We start from the raw sequence: 26637 nt of genomic DNA on the forward strand, positions 1-26637 counted from the left end.
TAAGATGAATACTCTGAATATAGTATAATTGCAACATTTTTCACATATCAATATGAAGAACAATTCCTAGTATCAGAACATCTTTCAGTGTTCCCCCTCGCAATGCTCAACAATACAGTCTGAGTCAGCCTTAAGAGCTGACAAATTACATTGCTTAAAAGTTTGTTCTGCATACTAGTTTCAATACTAAACTTTCTCCTTTTGTCCTTTGTTATTTCTAATCTTTTATGTCAGAGGAAAATTATGACCTCCATCATGAAATCAAAAGAAAAACTGGCGCTACTGATAATATGATTAAAATGTGGAATTAAAAGATCTGGCTAAAATGATGGAGGAGGAAAGTAAGGAAGAGAAAATAAATCAAAAACAGTGAAGGAAGGAGTTTTGCACAAATCTTTACAGTGCAGCCAAAGTCCATGAGAACTATGTGCATTCAGTTTATATCAACAAATACAGTTGAGGGTCTGGCATCAGACACTGTGGTCCGATGTGTGTTGAGTAACATCAGAGATCTGCTCCATTTTTGGGCTTCTGCGGCATCTGTCCTGGCACGTTGGGTAGCTGCAGTGGCACTCAGGGTGTAGCTGCTGGTCGCAGACCACAGCACTGCTTGCAGTCTGAGAATCCGATTATCAGAAAACACTACCAAAAGCGAGAGTTCAGGCTCACTGACTCAACTCCCTTGCTGTGGCAGGCAACTGCATCACTGTAATCCTGTTTATAAATCTAATGTTCTTCATCTTAAACCAGGCAGCTTCTTGTCTTCACAGCCCTACTAGAAAGCAGTACCAGAAGCACACTGCTATGACATCTGCAAATTTTCTCCTAGTTTTCAGTTGCACTGATGGCTGTGATGAACTCTTTGCTGTCTATGCTACCTAGCACAGATAAAATAATTAAGCACATTCACTCTTGGCACACATTTTGCTAAGTTAATAAGCCAAGTTACCTTAATTTTCTCTCGTAAGAGAGGCTACTCATTCCTCATCATCTGAATAGTCCTTCTTTGTACATTTTCCGGTCTTTTACCTTTCTTGAATGTCAATGGTGAAAATTTATATGCACAGCCTCAGGTGAATTAGTACCAGGGCATGGTGCAATAGTTTCAGTAATTCCCTCTGCTTTGCCTGAAGCCTTGTGAGGTTGCATTTGCCTTTTTAAGTGCTGACTGTGTCAAATAAAAGACCATGATCGTTTTCTTCCTTTGTTGCGTAAATCTTGGTCTCCATAAGAGAAATTCTGTTTTTCTCTTGCTGATATAGCATTGCAGTCTATGCGGCTGAATTCAGTTAAAATACTGTCTTCCTCAGCATGGACAGGGTTCCCCTGCTTCATGTGATCACTATCTTTCATTAAAGCACTTCTATTGCTTGTTACCAAAGTCATTAATGGAAGTATTAAATACATCCTTCTCCAGAGTAATTTTTTATAGGTGCCTGTCTAATAACCTTCCAGTCCTTCAGTTATTTTTTTGATAAGATCAGTTGTCATTTAGTTTGCTCTGCCTATTGAAATGCCGGTACTTATATTCACCTTTTCCATACTAAACTAATTTCTTCATTTGGAAGCATATCCAACGATTTTCTGAGAGCCAGATAATTTCCTCCTTCATGTAGTACTGTGTAACATACATTTGGCATACCTCAGGTGTGTTTTATTCTGTTTTTCTTTTGTTTTGAATGGTCTTTACCTTAACCTTACTACTTCCTCCTAGGTTCTTGTATGTTATTGAGCAACAGCCCAGGATGGGTTCTGTGACTGCTCCGATCACTCTTTTCCCATTCTGAAATACAGGGACTACATTTGTTATTCTCTAGTCATGTAGTACCAATACAGTGGTATGAGATGTTCAGCATTTTTGTATGGAGATTTCTTGGTGTTTCTTGATATGATTTCATTTAACTCAGTTTTTCTTTCATTCCTGCACTAGCATTCATATTAATTACCTTTTTGTGTGCACTATTGTTCAACTTCATTAGGAAACAAACTGCTCTCAACAGCAATAGCAAGATCTTTGTGAGTAATTATCCAAATATCGTAGTTAATATCTGTTTCATTAGGTTCTGAAGAGCTTTGTTAACTCTAGATAAAGGGGGGATTTTCATAGTCACAGATAGGATTCAGACATAAAATCTCTCTCTTTCCTCTGTCTTTAATATTTAGAATGTCTTCCCATGAAAGTGTATGTGATTTCTGAACTATTGTTTCTCAAGAGGCAGAGAGTAATATAAGGAGCCGATACCTCTGACTTTTTTAAACACCTGCCAGCTCTGTAGCACCTCTGGCCTTTTTCTTCAGGGCTTCAATAATTAGAGCTGTGTGAAGTTTCACACATAGCATGGAACTGGATGATTCTAGCATCTAATCAGGTCAAAGGCTAAATTCCTCTGGTGTGCAACATGTTACCCCAGGCTGAATTATAGCCCTGTAAACCGGAATGGTTAGATCCTTAACTTTGGTATATTAACTTGTTAATTTATTTTTTGCAATAGATAGAGAATCACCACATCACACAACTGCCAATTTTATATCACTACTGACATCTTTTGCCCACACCTTGCAACCTGTATTGCAGGCTGTTTCTGTGCTGTGTTGCAATACCTGTTTGCTTTTCTAATTGCAGGAGGGCATGTGGATGACACAAAGTGTCACACAGCCTTGACCCAACAGGCTGATCCACTACTGACATAAAGCAGTGTAGCTGCCTAATTGTGTGCTCTGTGGATCTGGCCCCACATGTGGTGATCTCACTGCAAGTGGTAACCACTAGTCTAAACTGGAATGTGTGAGCTGGCATGCTTGATTTAAGTTGTATAAACTGACTATGACCTTGCCTCTGCCATGAGAATTGCAAGCTCTAATCATGCAAACTAGGGTTATTCGAAGAAGAAGGCAAAGAAGCTTTGTAGATAAGTAAGCACATGGGTACAAGTTTTAAACAACCTCTGTGTAAAATTTCATTTTGTGGCAAGTGCCTGAAGAGCTAGAAGCCCATTTGTTGCATGCTTTCTAAAGTTGGACTGCTAATACTATTTTCTTTGTGATATATTTGAAGTACTGAAACCTCTCCTTAAGATTTATGTGTCTTTCCAAAGGGCACCCAGTGAATAGGCTAAATGCTTGGCATGCTTTCTTCCTGGCCGAACAATCTGGCAAAGGCTATGGATAACTGGGTCCCCAGTTGGAAAATGCAGCTTCTTCCCCTTTTCCCAGATGAGATTCTTAACAGTACTCTTTAGTTTGGCAGTTGATCACTTCTATGGAGATGCAGTTGCCTTTGGCCAAGCCTCTGGGATCTCTGCACAGCTTTTCTCAGCCACAAATCATTTCTTCATTCAACTTGTCACTTGACATCTTCAGTGTTATAAATTAGTTCAAGGGGGTGGACACCCATTTCACCTCCTCACCAAGGGCTCAGTTCTCATGTTTTCTGAAGTTATTTTTGCTTTAGGGGACAATGCAGGTTTACTCTCCTACTGTGCTATCAAGAGAACAAGTCCCTTTGAGCCAAACACCTGCTTTCCCTTAGAAAAAATGATGTGGAAATGCCTTTTTAAAAGCCTCTATTTATCTACTTTCTTAATTTACAAAAAGTCCTTGATTACTCAGATCCCCAGAGATTTGGTAAAAAGGTATAGCAGACCAAAGTCAAAGAGAAAAAGAAAAGTACTGCCTTTTTCTTGCCACAACAGGGACAAAACTATGGCAATGTGCCCTCAAGGTTGAGAGACCCTTATTCTCTCCTGGAGTCAAAATCCAGAAACAAGTGGTCTCTACTAAAAAAACAAGTCACTTGGTGTCTGTGAGCTCTGGTCTTGAGAGGCTTTGCTGGTCAACGCTTGCAAGTTGGATTTCAAGTGAGACACACTGAGTGTGTTACTTCACCTTACAGGCTCCAATCTCCTCATCCAGAAACTTCCCCTTGAGTTGAACATAGAGGTGGCTACATTTGTTAGGAAGTACCCAGACTATTCATGGAGGCTTTGACCTGTCCATTTTCTCTGACGTCATTTTCTTCACCATTTTCTCTGACAAATCTGGAGAAAGGTGCCACAAAACTTTATTCCTGTTTCTAGCTATGACTTTCATAAGGGCTTAAGAGTGTTAAACATATAAATCTTATTAAATTCCTAATTCTCTTATTATTTTTGAGAGTCTCATCCTCGATTCTTCTTTTTCTATAGGTTTTAAGGTGGCAATTTGCAGACATGATATGACTGTGCTGAATAGTGCTGCCATGACTTCTGGGTGCACTACATCCTTCTGTCCTTCTAGCATGAACAGTGTCTTGCAGTGCAACAGGGAACAGCTGGTACTGCTGGTACATCTGAGCCCTTACAGGGTGCCAGAAACTTTAAGTAACAGATCACATTTTGTGGGCTAGCAGGTAATGAGCACAAACACTACAAGCATACATGTAACAGACTTGACGATGATTAAATCTGTTGTGATCTTCATTTATTCTTTTATTGTATCAGTGTCCTAAGAGGTCCATCACAGACTACAGCTGTGATTGTACTGCACAAACATATAGAGATAAAAAAACTCTTGCTACCAAATGGTTTAGCCTTGGGACGTCTCACTTATAGTTTATGATTTTGATCTAAAATGTGCAGAATGGTGTAGTTCAATTTGCTTCTTATCTTAACTTTCTAAGTCCATCATAGGACAGGGACACGACTCTAACAGTGACACCTATGCCTATAGCTGATCCTGAGCACTTCAAGTAAAAGTTTATATCAGTCCAGTTTTGGGGTTGTCAGATGGCCTGTGGCTCGTAAGCCACAGCACACCCCTCCACTGCTGCATTTGCAGAGCTTTCAGCATCTTCCTAAAACAAGTTCTGTCTGAGGCCAGGTTATTGCATCTCTTTCTGCTTTGCCCTCAGAGCTGCTGTGCATCCAACTGTTGGCTGAAAAAAGAGAGGAAGCATCACCTTCAGACTGGATCTTTTCCCTCCAAATTAGTCCAGATATGGGAAAGTATCTAAGAGACCCAGGAATAAGAAAATCTATTAACAAATTACCTTATCTAAAGGTGGTTTTGTCTTGTGTGTTGGGGTTTTGTTTGTTTCTTTGGTTTTGTTTTGTTCTTCCTCCCATGGTAATGTGTATATTCTAGTTAGAAGTGCCTGGTCCCAGTATATGCAAGATTCAGATGCAGGTCTTGGGTCAGGGTGTTTTGGAACAAGTACTGAGTCTTAGTTCTTCCCATGATAGGTAAATATCCTAATCCGGAGATTACTGATGATTGCGTGGGGAAATTTTCATGTTATTCTCTGTTAAAGATGCTATACTTTGTAGAACAGTAACTTTTTATTGCATGAGTGGAAGGGGCAGATTGACTCTATAGAGCTGTTTTGGAGTTTAATGGTGAGAACAGAACTGGGTTCAGATCGCCATCTTTCAAGGGGGACAGAGACCCTGCTTTTCAATGCCCTAAGCATTAAACTTCCTCACTTCCAGCAGTCAGCTGGGGACAGAGAATGAAATAAAAAAAATATAACAGATCATAATCAGCAATCCTTTACAGATACAGTGAAGAGCCAGAAAGTATGTTACAAATAATAGCATATTGTCATTGGAATGAAAAAGCTGTGGAAGGGACAAATATTCATGACTTACTCCTTGTATATTTTCTAGCTCAGTAGAAATATCTTGGTCTCATATATCACACTATAGTATAGAGTATGTATACATTAAATTTCATGTATAGAGTATAGTGTATCTCTTAACTATGTACCTAGACACTATTTCATGGGCTGTAGAGCATACTTATACTTAGAAATCTTTTCCATAATAACAACTTTGACATTTTAGGTGATTTAAAATGTGAAATATCTCAAGACACAATTGCACATCTAAATGAAAAAGCAACTGCATAAACAGAATATCATATTTATTATCAATTGTATGCAATTTTACAGGAACAACAGGTTTTTTACATTTCTAGTAATCAAACATATTTGCTCCCACTTGCACTCCCATTGTTCTACCAGGACAATGTCTTGTAGTTAATGTATCCCTTTCATGCAGACAAATAAACTAGGCATTACAGAGAACTGCAGAATCAGTTGTGTCTGGTGTAACTAGTTTAGCTGAAGAAATATTGTATACAAAAGAACAAGAGTCTGATGCCTTTTATTCTGAAGAAAAATGTGCTTGACAAGTAACCCTATGGACTATGGTGTGACTGTGAGTGGTAAGAAATACGAAAGTCTGATGAAATGTGAAAAAGATATATACCTTTTCTTTTAATTTTCTTTTTAAACTCCTTGAAAATGTTAATTGAAGCTTGACTAAAAGTTTCTAGCGGGTGTGTGAGGGTAGTCCAGAGGCCGGATCTCAGAAATATTAGGGAAATCCTTTGTCTGTGCTGTTGTCAGAGTGAAGCCTGTGCATTAGGGAGGGTTCTTGAGTTTTGAATCCATTTTAGTTGAGGTAACATTTCAATTTGCTCTCCTCTCACTAGATTTGGTAAGGACTTGCCTCAAAATGGCCTGGTGCAGATTAATTTTCAAAAATTACTACTTTCAGAAAAACAGTTATTCTCAAGAGCAAACACATAATCTCATACATGAAACACACCTTGGGTTTTATTCATTTCTCACCGACATAAGGTGTAATTTAGTTGTCTAAAATGGAGTCATTCGTGATTTACGTCAGAAACAGGCCCACAAAGGCTATTTTTAACATGCACAACCAAATGACATTTAATTTTTTCACATTCACTCCCCAGTGTTGTTGTATACATCCTCGGTGGCATTATTAAGTGGAGCTTTTCAAACAGATGAAGTATGTTACTTGCTGTGTCTAAATTGTAATGAAAGAAGAGATGGCTGTTTGCCAGTGAATGGTGTGTAGCTTGTAGAAGCATGTAATTACATAAATCACAAACATATGCAGAAGATGTTTTCTCTTTACATTTAACTGGTGTTGCCTGGAGCTATAGCTGCTTGCAACTCTATTTAATTACCATAATTATTTTAAATGTGTATATCTGGGCAATCTTTGAGCTTTATGAGAATGTTATTCATACCTTATCAGTAAAAATCTAAAGGGTCCCATTCTTTCCCCAAAGGGGCTGCAGTAACCAGGTTTCTCCAGATTTCAGGCATAGGGTGTCTGTAATGTTTATATCTTTATTTTGAATTACAGGTTTTTAAAAAACCCAAGCCTCTGAAACTAATCAGATCTTGAAATCTCAGTAGACGCTATAATTTCCTGGTAGGAAATTAAGCATTGTACATTGTTTGTGGAAAGAAAGTACCTGGAGAGGTCCTGATTAGCTTCTTTTACATCTTAATTTGCTGACTGTGTAAATGTTGTTTGGCCAAACAGATTGACAAGTGTCTAGGAAAGGTATTGACTGTGTTTAAATGGATACTTCCTATGGGAAATGTCAAAAAAATCTGACAGACTAGCTGGGATTTTCCAGTTCATTTTCTCAAGCAGTCAGATGTGTTAGAGTGGGGCATTATTTAAATTCTCTTTTGCACTAGTGTAAACCTGATTCGGATAACTAATGTTAATGGAGTTGTCCCAGAAATACCACAGGATAACACAGGCTTTTGGTTCTTCTCTCATTTATGTCAGTTTTATATTGACTTCATGCCATTTGATATTGGTCAAGTTACTTGTGGCTCAGACCAATACAAATGAGAAAAGACATGAGTGCTGATATATAGGATGACTGGCCCATGTAGACACTCCTCAGTTTGCCCTAACTAATGTAAATTGGTGAGTATAGAATTCCTCCAGTTGAATACATTGGAAGTGGTAAGACCCTCAGGAATAAGAAATCTGATAGCTAAACAACCTCAAAAGTCTAAGCAGTAGGAACCATAAGCAACTGTCACACATAACTGATGAAGAATACTTATGACTACAGATACAGAATCCTTACACACTGAAAGACCAAGAAAGGCAGTTTTTGTAAGAAAGGGGTAGTGTAATTTATTAGTTCAACTCTGCATTTATAAAAACACACGCTTTTGGACAAATGAGCCCTTTCTATGTTACAAAAAAAAACAGTTGGTCAAACACCTAAATGCAAAGATAGTGAAGTTGCAAATGTTTCATGTTCCAGTAAAATAAAAAATAGTAATTATTAGCAATTTTAGAAGTCCAGTTCTAGAAATAAGGTAAATAGAAATAAATACCCAATAGAGAATCAGGTTTAGCAAACACATTACTTTTACATTGTTCAGTGTCAGGGAAATAGGATGATAGTTTCCACCTTGTCTTTTTTATCAACCACTATAGTTAACCTTGCAAGTGATGCCACCTTAAAGAGCTTTTATAAGTCATGAGATTGTTTTTGTTTGGTTATAATGAGACATGCCAGCTGACATGGTTTAGTCTTTTCTTCTACCACCCAAGAAGCAACATACACAAATCATCATTGTCGGAGATCAGTTACTACAATGTTTTGTGAAAAAACAAAACAAAACAAAACAAAACAACCCAAAACCAAACAAAACAAACACCAAGCCTCCAGGATGACAGGGGATGATGCACTTTCCACATCAGAGACTGATTTGTTTAATAACCACAAATTATTTCAGGTAATTTGGCACCAATTTAATTGCACCCACAAGAATGTCCTCAACAATAACAACAAAAAGAAGTAACAAAAGAACCACCCCTACTACCAAACCCATCAGGATGAGCTGAAGGCAGAGTTTCCATTCATTAAATTATGATTAACCTTGCTAATACCTTGTCTATCAAATTCCCATACCACGCTGCAGACACACCAAAGAGAAACATATATGTGATGTTTTGAAAAGGAAGCTGATGGAAAGTGATACTTTTCCCATGCATTAGAATAATAAAATCCTTCAGATGAAGGTGCACACTAAAACATCCATTAAAAATGCAGATTATGAACAGCTGAAATTAAAATCCATTTAAGGTATTGTCAGTTAATGTCTTTCATTAAAATGAAGATCATGAAGACAAACACAATGTTCACTGTGAGAAGCGATTAATCTGGATTTGTAGTTAGATTTTGTTCTGTTCTGTTTCATTTCACATATTTTTAAATCACTGTGTGATTGAAAGACTCTAATGGTTAAATTAACCTATCATCTCCGTAGTACCTGCATCTATACAGAGGGTGATATATGCCCTGTCAGCAGGTTACAAAGCTCTTTGCTGAATAGCAGAAGAATGTGGGAATGGGAAATCCCCCTAGTTTTGCTTCTGGGAGGAATATATCTCAGTAGTTTCAAATAGTGAAACCAAACACAGATATTTGGAAGATTCATTTTAAAAGCTGATACTGGAGAGCTAATGTGAAATTATATTCAATTCAAGTGTTTTGGATTCTCTCCAGCATGATGGAGAAACTTCCTTCTGGCTTCCCTGAAATACATTTATCTGCAGCTGACCAAAGGTAGTGCCACAGAATGAACAGAGTTCTTTATAAAAAAGGTTTTGCATTTCTCCTCATGAAAGCCATGTTCACTATGGATTTTCTTCACAGTGAGATTTTCCCCTCCCATGGAGCAGAGAAGAGCCTACACACCAAATTTTGATAGTCATTTTAGTCATTGACTAAATATAAGAAAAGAATATCAAGCAAATTGAGTCATTGTGATTTTTCCTTAAAATCTGGGCATCAATTTCTTTGAACTTGATCAAGGATTCCTTTAGATAAAATGAAATTTTCAAATTCCAAATCAGAAGTAGACCATGGTCCGTGTGATAGGTTCGTTGTTCTCAGGCTACTCACTGTACATGTCTCCAGCCTAGTTTCCAATGGCTGCTTTGGCTCTGATTGTTACATGTTCCAAAAAGTGTATCTAAATATGTATTTCCTTTATATTTGAGTGTGCTGCAGGCAATCTAATCTGATTTTTTTTTTAAAAAAACCTTATTCTTTATCATTTTGTCTTTTAATTCAAGACTATCAGTACTTGCTACATAAATATTGCTGTAATTAAACAGAAGTTCTCAAATCTCTGAGTGATAAGAATTTTGTACTATGGACTTGAAAGAGTTTCAGCCTGAATTTCATTTGTTTTTCAAAGGATTTCTTTGTATGGTGACTAAAACTATTGCATGATTGGTGGGAGGGAGAGAGGAGAAAAACAAGGCTCTGCATGTTAATAATAATTAGAAGACATCTTTGAGATGAAATGTTATAGCATGAATTACCTAACTTCATTCGGCTTTGAAGTCCACCAGATTGTTACAAAGTTTGCAAAACATTTGATCATCTGTTAGGAATACATGTAAATTCCCCATCTTAAAGTTATACCCATACAACGAAGGGCTGAAGTACTTGAGACTTGAAGTGAAAGGGGCTGGATGTGATTACAAATTGAACTGTAATGTAATCTGGGCTTTTCCAGTCAAGTTTTCCAGTGAAAGTTGAAGTTGGCTAACGATTTCTTTCCTGTGCACTGCCCTAAGGATCTGTTCTGTTTCTCCAGGGCAACTTGGCAAGAGACTTGCAGATATTTAAAACCCCTAATTAATGCCAGGTATTTCACTTCACTTTTATTTTTAAAACATGAAAAAAATAATTACTAAGCCAAAGAAAAAACAAATATTTTCCATTCGCCATTCATTACAGATGTCAGACAGCCATAAATATAGAAATGGTCAGCTGCAGGTGTAACCTAGTTCTGTTGTGTAATGCACACTCTGTTCCTATAACATTACTAAAAATGGTCTGTCTGGCTAATAAATAGCACTACCATTACATAGTAAAAGGTGAAAATTAATGTGAATGCTGCTGGTGAGTTAGCTATATTAACAAGCCAATCATGTAGTATTAGCAGTTATAATGGGGAACAACATAAACTTTTAAGAGCTTCTGCAAAAGCTTTCAGTCCCTTCAATGTTGGCAACTTAAAACTGGTGCTGTCCAGTAACTTTATTTCTTTAAATTTAGGAGGAAAAACATTCAGGAATTTTTAAATAAAGTCACGTACGTTGGTATCTCAAAAAAAAAAAAAAGTGTGTGTCCAACCTGCATATATCACTATTATCTCAGATTCTCTGCTGCTATAGCTCTGTTGCCTCCATCAAAGAATCTGGTCCGTGTACAATAAAGTTTGATAGCTAACTGATAGGGAACTGATAATCCCATACTGATAGCAAAACCTTTCCCACACCCAGAGCAAGAAGAGAGTGCAATCTAAAATGGCAGCGAGTAAAGGGTGGCAATTAACAAACAAAATTGATTTCTTCTACTTGGACACAGAGCTATGTTGGACCAAAAGCCCATCTGTCCCTGTGTCTTCTTGCTGATATTGCATGGAACTTTGGACAAAATTTAAGACCAGACCATATAACTATGTTTCCTCCCTGGAGTTTCCTTCCAGATTGTGTCAGTAATTGAGGGAATTTCTGAAATAGATTTGTCTTGACCATTATAAGTAATAACCGGTAATAGATCTATTGTTGCCAAATTGTCTAATCCTTCTCTGAATCCACTTTTGTTGTCTCTACAGCATACAGTGTCAGTGAGTACCACAATCTAATTATTTGCTGTGCATAATGCAGCATGCTGAGAGTCACAGCCTTTGCTGGGATGGTTCTTAGGTCCCATTTGTATGTCCTCAAAGAATTACCATTGTGTGTAGTCCTAGAACAGCTTCCTCTCCACCCTGCACATCTGGGGAGAAGCCACATGCAGTCTGGCCCAAGATGATAAGTAAGATGTTGAGAATTTGCCTGATTAGTAACATATTTTGTGGGTTGTTTATATTTGAGTCAAATGTACTAATTCCTTCTCTCTGTCTTCCTCCCATTCTTTTAATTTTGTTCTTGGCTGCAGAAAAATCGCTAAAGAAAACTGTACCTTGAAAGACAGATTATTATGCTTGGCAATGCTTTATTACATTGCTGTGCCTCAACACCGTATTTGATCTGAACTTACTTCTAGGAGATATGTAGATTAAAAGAAAATTAATTGGAAATATTTCATGTATCAGTTGGTAACACACATCAGAGGGTAAAAATTAAAAGACAAATGTCTATCAACTAGAAAAGCAAGTCTGATCTCAAATCTAGTGTTATGAGTTCCTGTGGAAAACTTCACAATGATATTGCATTTCTAACCTGCCTAAACAAGAGCATATGGGAGAACTGATAATCATTTTACTCTGTCTTATGCTTCTGAAATTATTTCAGTGAAAATTTTCTATTTCCCAAAGTCAGGTGCCTGTGGATTTGTATTATAACTGCACTTCTAATTGCAATCTGTCAAGTACTGCGATTAGATGAATATTTTGGTGAAGAGAAGAAGGAGGGAGGAGTTGAGTTATTACATATTTGTAAACTAATGTTAAATTCTGGTCTCAGACAAGTTAATGTCAATGCTGGGAGGTCAGTGGGAGCTGAATAATCCCTAAAAATGTTTTGTTATTGGTTGCACTCATGGGCAACAGGTGAACAGGCCAGTTCAAAATATTCTTGTCTCCAGTCTCTCTGCAGCTTTCAAACACCTTGGTTTGTTTGGGAGTGCTGCTGCCCAAGACCTACCAACTGTTTCCAAGCGTGGGGCCAGAAGACATGGATGCAAGTGAGGAACGGGGACCCTGCATGTTAGTCTGTCCTCTTTCCCCCATGAGCACATTCACATGTGGTTTGATTCTTACAGGCTTTAAACAAGTGGAAGAGATGGCGATGGCATTTTTCATGCCAAGCACAGGCAGCACAACACCTGCTAAGGAAGGCAGTGTAATGCAGAGCAGAATTTGCTGTCTGTGGGTTTAACAGTTGGTTTGGTAAATGGCTGTGATTTTACAAGCCAGCACTACTAAACCAGACAAAACTGCCCTTGGTGGTCTCTGCTTTGAGCAGCATTGTAAAGCTATTGAATTTCCATGGTTACTTTTAGCATGCTTCCTCAGTGAAACTCAGGTGAAACACTACAAGGAGGTATTGCTTTGGAAAGAAAAGACAGTTACCATAAGGAGATGGGCTTATAAGTGCCCCAGAGTGACAAGGTCCTGTGGGAACTGCAGCTTCTTGCATTATCTTCTCTGATGCCTGAGGTGAACTAGAATTCTTTCAAGAAAGCAGATTGCATGGAAATGGCTTGTCACTTTTGCAGTGCTAATGTTACCATATGTTAAAACCTTTGGAGATTACTCATCCTTGCTCAAAATGCAAGTACTGGTGAAATGTTATTGAAGACAATCGCACAAAGCCAAAATGTCTTGATATTGTGAAAGAGGGAGAAAAAAAACATACCAAAGATGTGTTCATGATTCTGTGCCTTCTCTTGTATTCTGGAGTTTGTAACAGTCACAGAAACAATTTACTGTTGTATTTAGGAAGGAAAATATCTATAAATCATAACTAACTTAGTTCATAATTCCCATGAAGAGTACTTAAGAGTTAATCACTGTCCTAAACAAACTTTCACTCTAGATAACTGTATTCTACAAATGGTGCTTCCAACTTCAGTCTTCATTTATAATTGAAATGGCAGGAAACACCCCAGAGAAAACACCATTGTTCTATCTGTATGAATTATAAGGTGTTTTTAGGATCCTTTAAGAAATAGCTGCTGACTGCCTTGAAAATAAAAGGTGAAAATAAACACAAGAATTATTATGTTAGACAGATGGCTTTTGCAAAAACCTGTGTTAGACAATATCTACATGAATAGTGAGGTAACCTAGTATTTTTCATCAATGTGTCATCTCTACATTCTTCATCTTTCCACTAACTTTTGACTCCTTTTTTCCAGAAAAAGAACAGGAGTTTAACCTAGTCTGCCACAGAGAAAAAGGGAAGAAGTTGAGAGTGAAATACTATTTTCTAAAATGTATTAGTGAGAACAGAAAGAGAAAACAGGAAAGTGTGAAACAGATAGGGCCATTTTAAAAGTCAGAGAGAAAAAGGAGGAATGAGAGAAAGGGAAAATGAAAGGAAAGGGCAGGGTTAAAGAGCTGATGGGCAGGTAATATGAAGTAGCAATAAAGAGAAGATTATGAAGAAAGGTTAAAAAGGGAATAACAAAGAGATGGAAAAATAATCATAGGCAGAAGTGAAAGAGAAAATAAATAGATATAAAACCAAATAAAAACAGGAGATGGAAGGAGATCTAAAGACAGGAAACAGGAAAATGTGGGAAAGAAGCAAGAGATAGTGGTATTTAATTAACACATGTTGCTACCTTACATCAGAGACAAGCAAACATGGGGCAATCATGCCAGTTAGGGCTACAGGATGGGGATAGAGTGGTAATGTCTTTTTTTCCCATTTTTTAAATATCATTCAAGGGTTTTTTAGCCAAGGATGGGTATAATGAGGGCCAAGAGAAAATGTTTGAATCAAATAATGTGTGTCTGAAAGTGTAATGTGGACACCAACAGCAACCCTTTCTGAGGAGGTCCCCGTCAAGCACAGCAGGGACAGTGTGGGCACCAACTTCCCTAAATCATTCTGCAATTCTAACCTTCACTTCCAGCACTTGTAGTGTTTACCCTTACTATGGTGTATTTTACAGAACAAATGGACAGCTGAGGTTATCAGGCCTTACGATGCTTTGTATGGCTGCAAAGGGTTATAAACAATCCTAATTATACTGGATACTTTGTCTTTCTGGGGGGGACCAATCTCTGTATTGACAAGGTGCATCAGTCTCAACCAGACGGCAAGCTATCAGATGCAGGCAGCCACCATAAACCAGACTCTTTTCCCTCTGTTTTTAAGCTCATGTTTGCAGGTAAGAAGTCTAGCATTGGTATGGTCACTGCTTCAGACTATTTTCTGTGCACAGTTTTAATGAGTAACATTTTAAAATGCAAATTGAAAGGTCTTCAGTGAATGAGAGCTGGTGAGAAAATTTTGTGTTGAAGTGTGTTACAATTAGACTCTTGCACTGGAGTGATGAGGACAGGCAGTGGGGTCTGCCGGTGGCAGGTTTTCCTGGTGTAGGTGGAGCAGAGTCCCTCACAGAGCCACATGGGACACACCTGGAGCCTAAGGAAGGGCCAAATCATGGACCCATTTTGCAGAGCATTAGTTACCTTTGACTTTCCAGTGGCGGTGGTCAGGAGAAGGGTAGTTCTATAGATCTAAATTAAAAGATCAGCTTTTGTCATCCATCAAGTTTGAAAGCCTTTACCAGTTCATTTTTTTGTTGTTCAAGAAGGCTCAGAAGTCTTGAGCTCGTGGGTCACTGGTTCTAGACTATGGCAGCCAGTGGAAGCGTCAACACCAGCACCACAAATCTCAGCCCATGTAACAGTAGGTGAAGTCTCCTGAACAGTAAGAGGGGGGAAATCCATAGGAGACTGAAACCTTTTCTTCCTTGGGCCAAGAGGAAGTCTCCATCCGCAGCATCTGGAATATTTCTAACATGCAACCCAAACATAATAAAGGTGTGAAGGCTAAAAATGGGAAACACCTACCACAGCTCCAAAAGCCAAAGCAAGCAGAAAAGAACTCAGAAGTTACGGCTTCAAACAGCTTGTTCCTCAGCCCTTTTCATATTTCACTGGCATCCTCACAGACACTGGCCCATATACATAGCAAACCCCAAATGGGTTTTAAAACTAACCTAGAAAAGAAAAACAAAAGTCTTAGGGATCAGAGGCAGCTGCCTGGCCCTAGATTTTGTACTACCTCAATATGTTTTGCTTTTCTTGTTGTTTTTTTCTGTATTTGTTTGATTTGGGAAGGGAGTTGGTTTTTGTTTCATCCTTTCCTATTCTTTTGTCTAACTTTTCCAAACTACCAAACAAAAAGTCAGATCATCACTTTTGTTTTATTATATAGACCACTGAGAAATTCTATAAAAATTATTATTTTTTTTTATCTTCTTATTTTAATGCTAAAAGAGAAAATGGCCAGAATTAATGTTGTCTGTGATGTGATTTTTCCAGCAGCATCATAATGGTCAGGGAGAGTATTAGACTGCTGCTTGATTAAATATCTCAAATTTAGTGTTATTCATTATTTTATGAGAAAATCAATAAATTGATTCTGAGAAAATCAACAGAATGAAAAGAAATGGATTCTGTCTACTATTCTCTCAACATTTCTATCGGTAACCTCTTTACTACATTTACATCTAGAAAAAAGAAATGAAGTCGAAGTTAAGGCTATTGCATTAATCTAGAACAGTAGAAAGATGATGCTTGTGGGTTTGTCTACTTACTTGAGTAAAAAACTGAAGTGAGATCTTTTTGACATCCATGTACAAGCCACATAAAATCTATCCATGTGCTGGTTGTTGCCAAGAATTGAATGCATTCAGAAGAAAAAAGTAATTTCTCACAGAAAGGCTGACAGTGCAGCATCAAACCAGTTTTCTGTCCCCACCTGTTCATATCTGCAGACATGTGCACGGATATATCTTGCTGCTCATACATATTATTAGAGACCCTGGCTACAGTGCAGTCAGTTTGTCTAAAAATGATTTCTCAAATATAATTCAGGTACTGGGTAGATCATTTTTTGCATTCCCCATTTAACTTCAAGTTCAAAGATTACTGAGCACACAAGCCTCTGAAAATAAGTCATCATGTTTACCTCACTAAATTTATTTCACTAGCAAAAATGGCAGCCAGATTGCATTTGGCTGCAGGTGGGGAAGTAGGAAGCTTTCTTCAACTTGATTTCATTTGGCTAAACTAAAAGAAATCGTGCAGATTCCCCTAACTTTGAACTCTGTATGGAGCTGTGAAAATCATGATTTGCTTTAACAAGTCCTTGCTCTTGGCCTCAAACTTTTTTTGGTGCACACTGTTATCTCAAACCAGCAAGTACTGAGCTCTGTGGGACTGATCCAGAAAAGCATTCATGTAAATGTTTGATTTTGGTCCTGTTGAGGGCCAGTTCCTGAAAACATAAAGCTAATCACACATTCAACTATTTTATTGAATCGAGAACAGGGCATGAGGTCTTGGAGATGGACGTGTCCAGTCCATGCTGTGCTGACAAACATCCACACCTGGCTATGGGGCCGGCTTCGCTTACAGGCTGCATGTTCCGCGTGGATATTTTAGTACAGGTTAGGGACCAGTACTGGGGTGGGGAGGGGGTATTATGTGTAAAAAGGTCAGAAGTTTGCCTGCTTGCTCAAACCGTCAAGATCTGGTCTTAATCTATGAAAAAACACCAAAACACCCTTCTTGGAGAAAAAAAAAAAGGTATGTTGTATTTTTCCTGACTGCTGTTTTCCCTGGTGGCAAGTTTCTCATTCAAAATTATATTCACAGTTTTGTTTATAGGACTTTACTGAAGGATTTGCATGGGTTAGCGAGGGGAGTAAATACTCCCATATGCAGAAGCACAGAACCCATTAGAGCATATGAGGCTCTGGTGGTTCCCCTCCCAGCTGCTACAAAGTTTATTTGCAGGCTGCAGCCTGGAAAAGGGGGCTGTGGCCCATCTGTACCCCGTATGTGGGAATTATTTTCCAGCATAGCCACAGGAGAGTGCGTCCAGCAGACCGTCCCGTAACCTCCTCTCAGATCCCCCTCCACACTGACCTAATTGGAGCCAGAGCAGACGCCACCGAGCACCGCAGTGTCATGGGGTGGGGGGGTCAGGGGGCTTGGCTGCGCTGCTGATCCTCCAAGGTCCTCCGCCGTTCCCTCCCTCCCCGACATAACCATGAGGTTAAATGGCATCGCAAACCTTGTGGGGGCCCCTCTGTATAGGGCGAGCTTCACCCCTAGAGCAAAGCAAGCATCACGTCACGCTGGATGGTGGGGCACGCGCGGGAGATCAACGTGGGCAGCGCCGTATCTCTGCGCCACATCTTCTGGGTCTGAGCCTTTTCTCTCTTCAGTGGCAAAGCTCCTGCTCACTGGGCAATGGCGTGGGCATCAGGGGGATGTTGTAAGCAAGCACCTTGGGAGGGAAAATCAAAGGGCAATATTAAAACCAAGTCAGGGAAATGAGATGCTATGGCTTAAATTAGATCTCGCTCCTATATTGTCTTTTGCACAGGAGGAAAAAGTTAGTTTCTTTTTATATTTTGGGCCTGCCTGGAAGATGTTGGGAAGGGCTGTCTTAGAGTGGTGAGGGCAAAGGCATCTTCTATTTTAAACCTTTGTTAAAAGGAAAGGGTCAAGAGTATGAGGATAAGAAAAAGGAGAGATGAACATCAGTAAACTTAACTGCAATCAAAGGTATTTGTGAAGGAGTTTGTCCTGAGAAGGCAAGCACTAAAATTCTGGGGGCTCTTTACTGTAACACAGATATGAGAATAAGTATTTAAAAGGGCAGTAATTCTGTCACTTAAGTGAATAATTAAACTAATGAAGGACAATACTTTAAAACAAATGATTATATATGAATTACATGCAGGACAAATGTCAGTGGGCAACCTAACTCTACCTTCAAAAGTTATCAGACATTTTAGCAGTTTTATAAATAAAAATCCACTTTCATGTGTATCTGTCTGTGGTTCAGCTGAGTATCTGGCCCCCAAGGCCATCTCTGCCCAAAAGGCACAGTCACATTTAAAGTAAGCAGTAATCTCGGGATCAAAAATAACTGCCACATGTACAAGAAGAGGAGAGAGTGATGGCCACACTTCATTGTTTTAAGGCTCAGATTTGTTTTGTTAACACTAACTTCCTTAAGGTCTCTTCTTTTTTTAATTGAGAATTCTTTGTTCTTTTTCATATAAATTAAATTTTCTCTCAAGAAAAAGTTCATTTTTGTCCACTAATTAATTTTAGTAAAATTAATAGTATGTAGAACCATATTAAATTGTTGAAAGTGTTTTGCTTTCCTTAAATAAACATAGAGATGCTGAGGTCCAGTTCATGGCTGTGGGAACTGCTGCCATGGCCCCATGTTCCACATTTTACCCACAGCAATTTCCAGGGAGGGCTAAGCCCCTCTCCCACTGCTGTCTTCTCATTTCAGCATTCTAAGGAGAGCTCTGCAGACATCCATTTAAAACTCCTAGATCTGGACATTTGGATGTGGTAGCTGCTGGGGACGTTGGCCCCCGTTTCAGGCTGCCCCGGGAAGGCTGGTGGCTGTGCAGAGAGGAGCGGGGCTTTCTGGCGTGCTGGTGGTTCTTGCTGGGGAACCCACCTCACTCTTCCTCTCCTACCTGCAGCTCGATGGCTTCCTTGCCACCCTCAGCTCCTCGGTCCTGCCTTGCCCATTTTCCTCACCACTTTAAAGGAGAAAATAGTGTATTTATTAAGGACTTGTATTTCTCAAGAACAGATGAAAAGGGTATGGTTTACCTCAGAATCTGGGAGTTTTACCTGTAAATAACCATCCATAATACTGGTTCACTTTGCTGTAACCCAGGTCTAGTCCTTCTCTAGTCTTCAGAGGGAAATCCTTCTTCACTCTGGTATTAGACACTACCTTATTGGTTTCTTTTCCATGGCTATTAGTATTGAATCAAACTTTTGTTTCTGAGGTTGAGAGAGAGGAAAGATTGTTTTAGTTTTGGCTGTAATTATGTATTTTCTTTCAAGGCACTGACACAAACATTTATTTGCTCAAGGATCACCAGAGAAGTCGTTGAAAAGCACCTAAAGATTTTAATTGAAATTTGATTAACATTCATGTTCAAGAATTCAGATGATCCTTTAATCAGAACAAGTAAATCCTTAAAACGGTGAATTTAAAATATAAGAAAAAGCTTTCTTGTGGTATTTACCAAAATTTTTGGTCAGGGCAAAAATTCCAGGGAAACTGACTTCCTCTTGTAATTTTACCACTTCTATATTAAATTTAGGAACTAAAAGTGAAAGAAACAACTTAAACCTTTTGGCTTTTAATTCAAAATGTTCCAAAACTAATTTGCCTTTCTATTCAGTGTAGAAGAAACTGCTACCGAGGTCTAGCATCAACCCCAACTAGCTATCTTGTGTGACAGTTACAAATTTGTGTTCCTAGGATTCCACCTCAGGTAAATACTTGCTAAGCATATACATTTTTTGTAGTGATGATGGAGTCAAAATGACTGCTTTGCATCTGCTGTATGTGTCTTGGAGCTGGATTTTTCTGTGAAGTCTGTGGAAGCTTGTTGCCATGTTAAATGCCCAGCTTTCATTAAATCCACACCTGAAGGGTAAGTAAATTAATCCTGAATTTCACACTTGAAGGTATGTGTGCTTTTCATGGATTTATGCCAACTAGACTCTAGATTTAAAGAGACACTGTGATAACCTTAACCATGCTGTGGCTAGATTAAATCTCAAAGATCTTGTTCCTAGGGGCACTACTCTTTGAAGTGGCACCACTGACACTTTTAGCTACTGTAGATAATTGTGAGGTACAAAATGATAAAGTAAATATGCATAAAATTCTAACAGCATATAAGCATCACCAAACTGGATTATATTCTTGTGTTCCAAGCATTTGTTTGCTCAATTTGAGTTTTCTTTTCTTTCGGCTCTTTTTTTTTTTTTTTTCTTCTTGTCAATGAACCTGCCCTGAAGAAACATAGAAGCAGTGTTTGCCAACTACAGTAGAAAATGTCTGACAGCTCAGATGTATATATTTACTATGAATTGAACTTGCAGCTCTTAACTAATACTGTGTGTTTAGCTTGTTTACTCACCAAAGTAGTTGGAGGAATATCTGTGCATTTTCCACATTTCCAGTGTGCTGCTTTGTTTGCTGATGATTTATTAATGATACTTGTGATTTATTACTGTCACTTTATTAGATTATGTGCAAATCAGCGACAAAGCACTATGTGGATCATGCCTTGTTAGTCATAAAAGCATTCAAGAAGCCATGAAAATCAGTTAAGCTTGAACCTATTGAATGAAAGAGCATAGTGCTGTCTATTGATCAGTAGCCTTTAGATATGTAATGAATAGTAGTACTTTGGACACTGTCAGATAGTGTTCTCCTTTGGATCTGATAAATTACACTCTTTTGTATTAGTGGTTCGAGATTTGACATAAAACACTCTGGTACTAGTATTTCTTTCAGCTCTAGTACTGTGGTGAACTTACATGTCCAAGGCATATAAATGTTGGAAAGCCTGAGATTTTCAATTCCAACACAGTTTTAGCCATTGAATTAACACTGATCTAACTTTCATATATTACAGAAGATTGAGGGCTGGCCTGCAAATAGTTTGCAGAATATATTTATAGCCTATGTGTATGATATACACAGTCTCTCTCTCATATGCATAACATAGACAGATTTGGACTGTTGGAGCTCTCTAATTTCTTTATTAGTACAGATTATGTTCTGAATTTCTTATTGAACAAGGAATGTTACAATATGTAAGATTAGGTCCTTATTTGTTGTTGGCTTGAAGAGTACTTTGTTTCTATTTATAATATCAGGGCATGATTTCCTGCTTTGCAGTTTGTACAGCCATTCACACAAAAACAGCTGGGTTGTAGGTAAAACATTACTATTTTAATTGGATAAAGCTGAAGGCAGAGCTTGTGGTGCATCAGGCCCCAAGTCTGACATCTGTGTCATTCTCTGAAGGATATCCCAATTAATGCTAAAAGCCAAATGCTTCCGAGGAACATGTGTTCACTAGGATGTTCCTCCATGCCAGGGAGTCACTTTCTCCCTATCCACTGCTCTCTCTTTTAAGAAAAATTACATATTCAGACGAATGAGCCCAATAGCCTATTTTATTGACAGGATTAGTGGCAATAAACTTCCAGCAGCTTCTTTTTTTCTGGATGTTTTCTAACGCTCCGTTCAGTGTTTGCTCAGGTTATCTATGTTTGAATTAGTTCCTGTCAAACAAGCCTGATTTAGGCAATAGCAGATATAACCTATGGGAACTGCTTGGCAGTACAAAAGAATGGTGATACAAGTTTGAACATCAGCAGTGTCCTGGCATGTTAAATAAGTAAAAGGTTCTGTTTAACTCAAGTTTAAGATTTTTGACTGTGTTTGCAGTTGCAGGCAAAATCCAGTCACACTTATATCTAACACTGAGAGCAAGAGCAGTGTTTGGTAAAATCTTTGACCCAATATTTTCTGCCCGTCGAGCTCACAAGTATTCAGTCCCCTACTCCTCCTAAGGACAACATTATTATGAAGGCCAAGAGCTGAATCAAAAAAAATACAAATATAAGTAGAAATTATATAGTAAGTAGACAGTTTTCTCAGACTGGAAAGGCTTGAGGACAAGGGAAGTGAAGCATTTTTGAGCCTTTACTTGAAGCTACTGTTTTTCAGGCTCTCTGGAACATCTGTTTTGTGACTGACTCTGGAGACCCCAGTTGTAACAGTTTTTTTCTTCCAACAAAAAATCTCAGTGGGTTAACCAGTAGCGACAATTTCAGTGCAGAAATAAAAACTGTTTGCTAAGGTGGATGAACTGTGCCTTGTCTGTTGGTTTAGCTACTGATTTCAGGACAGAAGGCCTGCAACTAATATTTTGAACCTTTCAGTCTTTTAAGTTACTTCTGTATGAACTAATATAATTAATTCTCATTTTAAGCTGATGCAAAATCTGCCTTGGCAACACTGTAACACAGTGGCCATCTAAATAGTGAGTGAAAACATAGCTAAAAAGAGTCAAAGCCCAGTAACATCTGCAGTACATTAAGAAAGATTTTGGAGCTCTAACACATGACTCATGTGCCCAGCATCCTTGCAGAATATCTTTTACTGCAGCCTGGTTTTGCTCTGGTCTTTCTCAGAGTTGGCTTGAAGGGCAATGACCACATTAATTGACACAACAGAATGGGCATAGGAGGGAGAAATGTTTACAATCTCAAATCACTATTTTCTATGTAAATTTTTGCATAAAATGCCTCTAGATTAATGTCTGGCTCATTTAATAAATGTTTCTTATTTTACAAAGGCAACTATAACTCAGTTGTAGAATTACAGAAGTCTGGCTGAAAAGAAAATTTCTAGCTACAAAATATTTTGAGGTTAAAGCAAATAATTTCTTGTGACTGTGTAGCAATCCTGATAAAAAGCTTTCTCTGCCTGCTGACACTATTAAAAGGCAAGCCAAATCAGAGCCCCTGAACTCTGAATTTCATTCCATCATTTGAATATAGACAATTTCATTTTCCAGTAGACAATACTGAAATATTAGATGAGTCAAATAATGACACACCCCCAATAAAGTTTTGATGAAAAATTAGAGATTCATCCTATAACTTGCCATAGAAACCAGATAAACCAGGCTGAAATACAGTTTAATCAGAAAAGTATTCCATTAGTTCGCTTGCAGTCTTCAAGTTACTGTCCAATTTTCTTTCTGTCTATATCCGTAATCATATATCCTTACTACCCAGAAGAATCTAATTTCAGAGAAACCATGTGTATGCAGTCCCTCTCATTTATATGTGGCATATTGGTCTATCTATTCACATCCCATTTAAAGACTCAGTTCATCTATGCTGCCCCGAGACAGTGAGGGGCAATAACAAAGGGTAGATATTATTCTGTCCCTACTGAGTAAAATCCTACTCTGTGCCTGTCCTACAGGAAATAATACCCAAAGAAACCAAAAGAAAAAAAACAGAAAGGGGAAAAAAAAAAAAAAAAAAAAAAGAGAAAGAAACAAAGGGTTTCCCTTCTCTTCTTTTTTTTTTTTTTTTTTTTTTTTTTGTAATTCTCATTAAATAGTATCTTTTCATATCCTCACTTGGCTTCCACACCTCTGGTTTGAAAGTATTTAGCAAGTGGTATGTCTGTCATTACCTACTCTGTGTGACCTAGGAGTTTTAGTAAAATTGAAACTCAGAAGGCTTCATAAATGTGGGACAGGGCTGACACTGTTAGCAGTATTACCAGACCTAGCACATTGCTGGTAATAACAATATTATTGCTGCTAATAACAAATAATAGCAATAATGACAAGGGATGACTGATTTGAACACAACTCTATGTCCTGGATATTATGGACATCTAATGTAGTAGTTTGTGTAGCTGTTAGGAGACTAGTAACAGTCCAGTAAATTTACTATACTGTTTCTCTCAGTGAAAAAGGGTACATACAGACACATAGCTAAAAAAAAAAAAAAATTGTTAGTCAGCATAACCTGATGTGGCACGAAAGCAGCGTTTTCTATTAAAACACTAACTTAATTATAGAGATAGTAAACAAGTGTGTTTGGTATGTACTGAATATTATTAAAGAAAAATACAACAAAAATTGGAATAGTACTTCCTGAGAACCAGAAAGATGCATTTCATATTTTCTAGTATGTATCTTTTCTTAGCTGTTGATCTGGGGACTGATTAAAGCCTGGTCATTAGCACTGGACAGTAATTCCTTGGGGTGAGCCAAATCAAGATTCTCTGTCCTCCTGTGCCTCTTACTCCCTGTGCCTCGTGCATACTGCTTTCTATTCAGGGGTCTTTCTTGGAGACCAGCTATGGAGAAGGTGTGAAGATTAATTCCTGGAAGGATTTAGGTAGGCCATCAGAGCATGAACATTTATCTAAATAGTAATAATAATAGCTTTGTTATTATTGTTTGATGATTGCAATAATATTGCAAAATGAAAGTAGAATCTTGATTCTAACCTCTACCTCCCTGGGACTAAACTAAAGAGAAGACTTTTACCATTGTTGCAGTGAAAAATCTCTCAGCACCAACTCAATTTGGGTAAGAAAAGAGGGTAAAAGCATAAATGGGGTTGATTTCCTTAAACAGTTTAGCACACTGCTGATCGCATAAGTTTAAGAAAATAGCCAACCAATATTCAAGTAGGTAACAAACCCACCTTTGTGAAATGTGATTTTCTTTGTATAGCACAGAAATAATTCCATCCATAAAACATTTACAAGAGATATGAGACTATAAAGGATCTCCTGAATCTTTGAATCCAGACCTTGCTATTATGTGAATACATGAGTAAAAAATATGTTAGTAATGTAACCTGTATATCTTCTGCATGAACACATGACGTTTCATCTTAAAATTAGCATTACTTTTCCTGTGGTCTGTTCCAGGATTCTGCTTTATTGAAGGTTAGATACAATCATACCTTTAAATGTTTGTCACACTGAACATTTTTAATGTATTTTTATATGTTTTTGAACACAGAAAAAACCCCAAACACAATGTAACCATGACACAAAAGAACTATTATGTCCATTAGAAAAGACATTTATGTTGTTGACATTGGAAAGGATGTACAATCTTTAGACATCCATGCCAGTATTTGGGGTAAAAACATTTTTATTGAAAAGTAAAACTAGGATTGAGCTTTGTTTGGTTGATTATTTTTTAATTTTTTTCCAAATAGAAAGCTCCAAAAAGGAGTCCAAATGGGTGTTATAAATTATTTTATAAGATGACTGTAGGTTGTATATTACAAAACAACTAAATGAAACTAACCAGAAAGCTCTGGGATTAAGCAGATGAGAAGCCCATTCCAGATGGAAAAGAGCTCGGGAGTCAGAGCTGCCTGGAGTCCAGAATGCTCTGTCGAAATTAGGTTATATTAGTGTAGTCTCGAAAAGGAGGTTTGGAAAAGAGGCAGAGTTAAGACAGCAGTTAAACTATGTTTGACAGGCTAAATGGAATACATTTCCGAGCTCCAAATGGATGCACAGTGCTCCTGTAATGGGTCTTTTGCTCAAAGCATAATGAGAAGAGAAGAGGGAAAATTATTTCATTTGTCCAGACTATAATCAATCACTTCCAGGAAAATAAGTCTTTCATCATTTTCCAGCAGCAATAGGAGTTGTTAAATATATTAGTTAGTTGTACAAATTGCTTTATGAAAGAACAAATGAAAAGTTATTAGAGAAACAAGTAAGATGCAAAAAATTTAATCTGTAAATTTACAAGTATTTTTAGTCATTCTTCTGTCTTTGTGCCTTGATACATGCCTTTTTTCTTTATTGTCTCTAAACTGCCAATAGCCTTAAAAGCATGAAAGCAATAGAAAGGATGGAGGAGTGGCAAAAAAAAAAAAGGGATTTTTCATCTGGCAGTATGTCCAGCCCAAAATCCATAAAGGTCTTTCCTGAAACTTTAGGATTGCAAAAGTTTACTGAGTTTTGCCAGATTACTTGCTTCTGATGGAAATTCCCTAATGGTACTGGTGGTTCCTGGACAGTGATATAAACAATTGCATAAGGTGATGGTAGTCAAATTATTAAAAAATACTCTGCACAGCTGTAATATCCAAGAATTTCTGAGTGCCTAAATCTGTATTATCTTATATAGTCAAGAGAATATTATTACTCCCAAATTTAAACAACAGGAAAGCTGAATCACAGGAAAGTGTGTCTTCTTCCCATTAAAGCTGATGCTTTGGTGGCTAGAGACTGTATTTGTTATATAGGACACAAGACCATACCCAGGATAGTAAAGATTTGATTTTGCATGCCTATGTGCACTCAAAAGAAAAGGGTAAAGAAATTATCCTTTATGTGTGCTGCATGCTATGAAAGCCACCTTACTTAGGGAGCACTAGAATGAATTCAGGGCTGCTACCTTTCCTAGACTTGCCAGGGGCTTGGACAGAGGAAAAAAAAAGATGAGCCCAAATTAATCTCCCCAAGTCAAAACCAAAATGGTCCATGAACGAAGTAAAGAGAGGAAGTTAGTGTGTGTGATAATTATTAGCTTCCAGGAGTCATTTGACATCCAAGAATTTCCTACAGGCAATATTGTGTCTAAATGCAAAACTCTGATATTTTGCAAAGAATCTCTGGAAGGCTCCCTGCACAGATTAATATCAGGTAAATTTGTTATTGAAGCAGCAAT

General features: G+C 37.9%; 1 long non-coding RNA gene across 1 annotated transcript in view; it reads left to right on the forward strand.

Annotated features, from left to right (window-relative positions):
* LOC116960830 overlaps positions 1 to 26637 on the forward strand; it is a 168368-nt gene that overhangs the window by 100768 nt on the left and 40963 nt on the right. Inside the window, exon 2 of the long non-coding RNA XR_004406617.2 lies at positions 19904 to 20031. This is a non-coding gene — a long non-coding RNA (uncharacterized LOC116960830). The remainder of the gene's footprint in view (positions 1 to 19903; positions 20032 to 26637) is intronic.

This window comes from Tyto alba, unplaced genomic scaffold (genome assembly GCF_018691265.1).
Source record: "Tyto alba isolate M040663 unplaced genomic scaffold, T.alba_DEE_v4.0 Super-Scaffold_16, whole genome shotgun sequence".
NCBI lineage: Eukaryota > Metazoa > Chordata > Aves > Strigiformes > Tytonidae > Tyto > Tyto alba.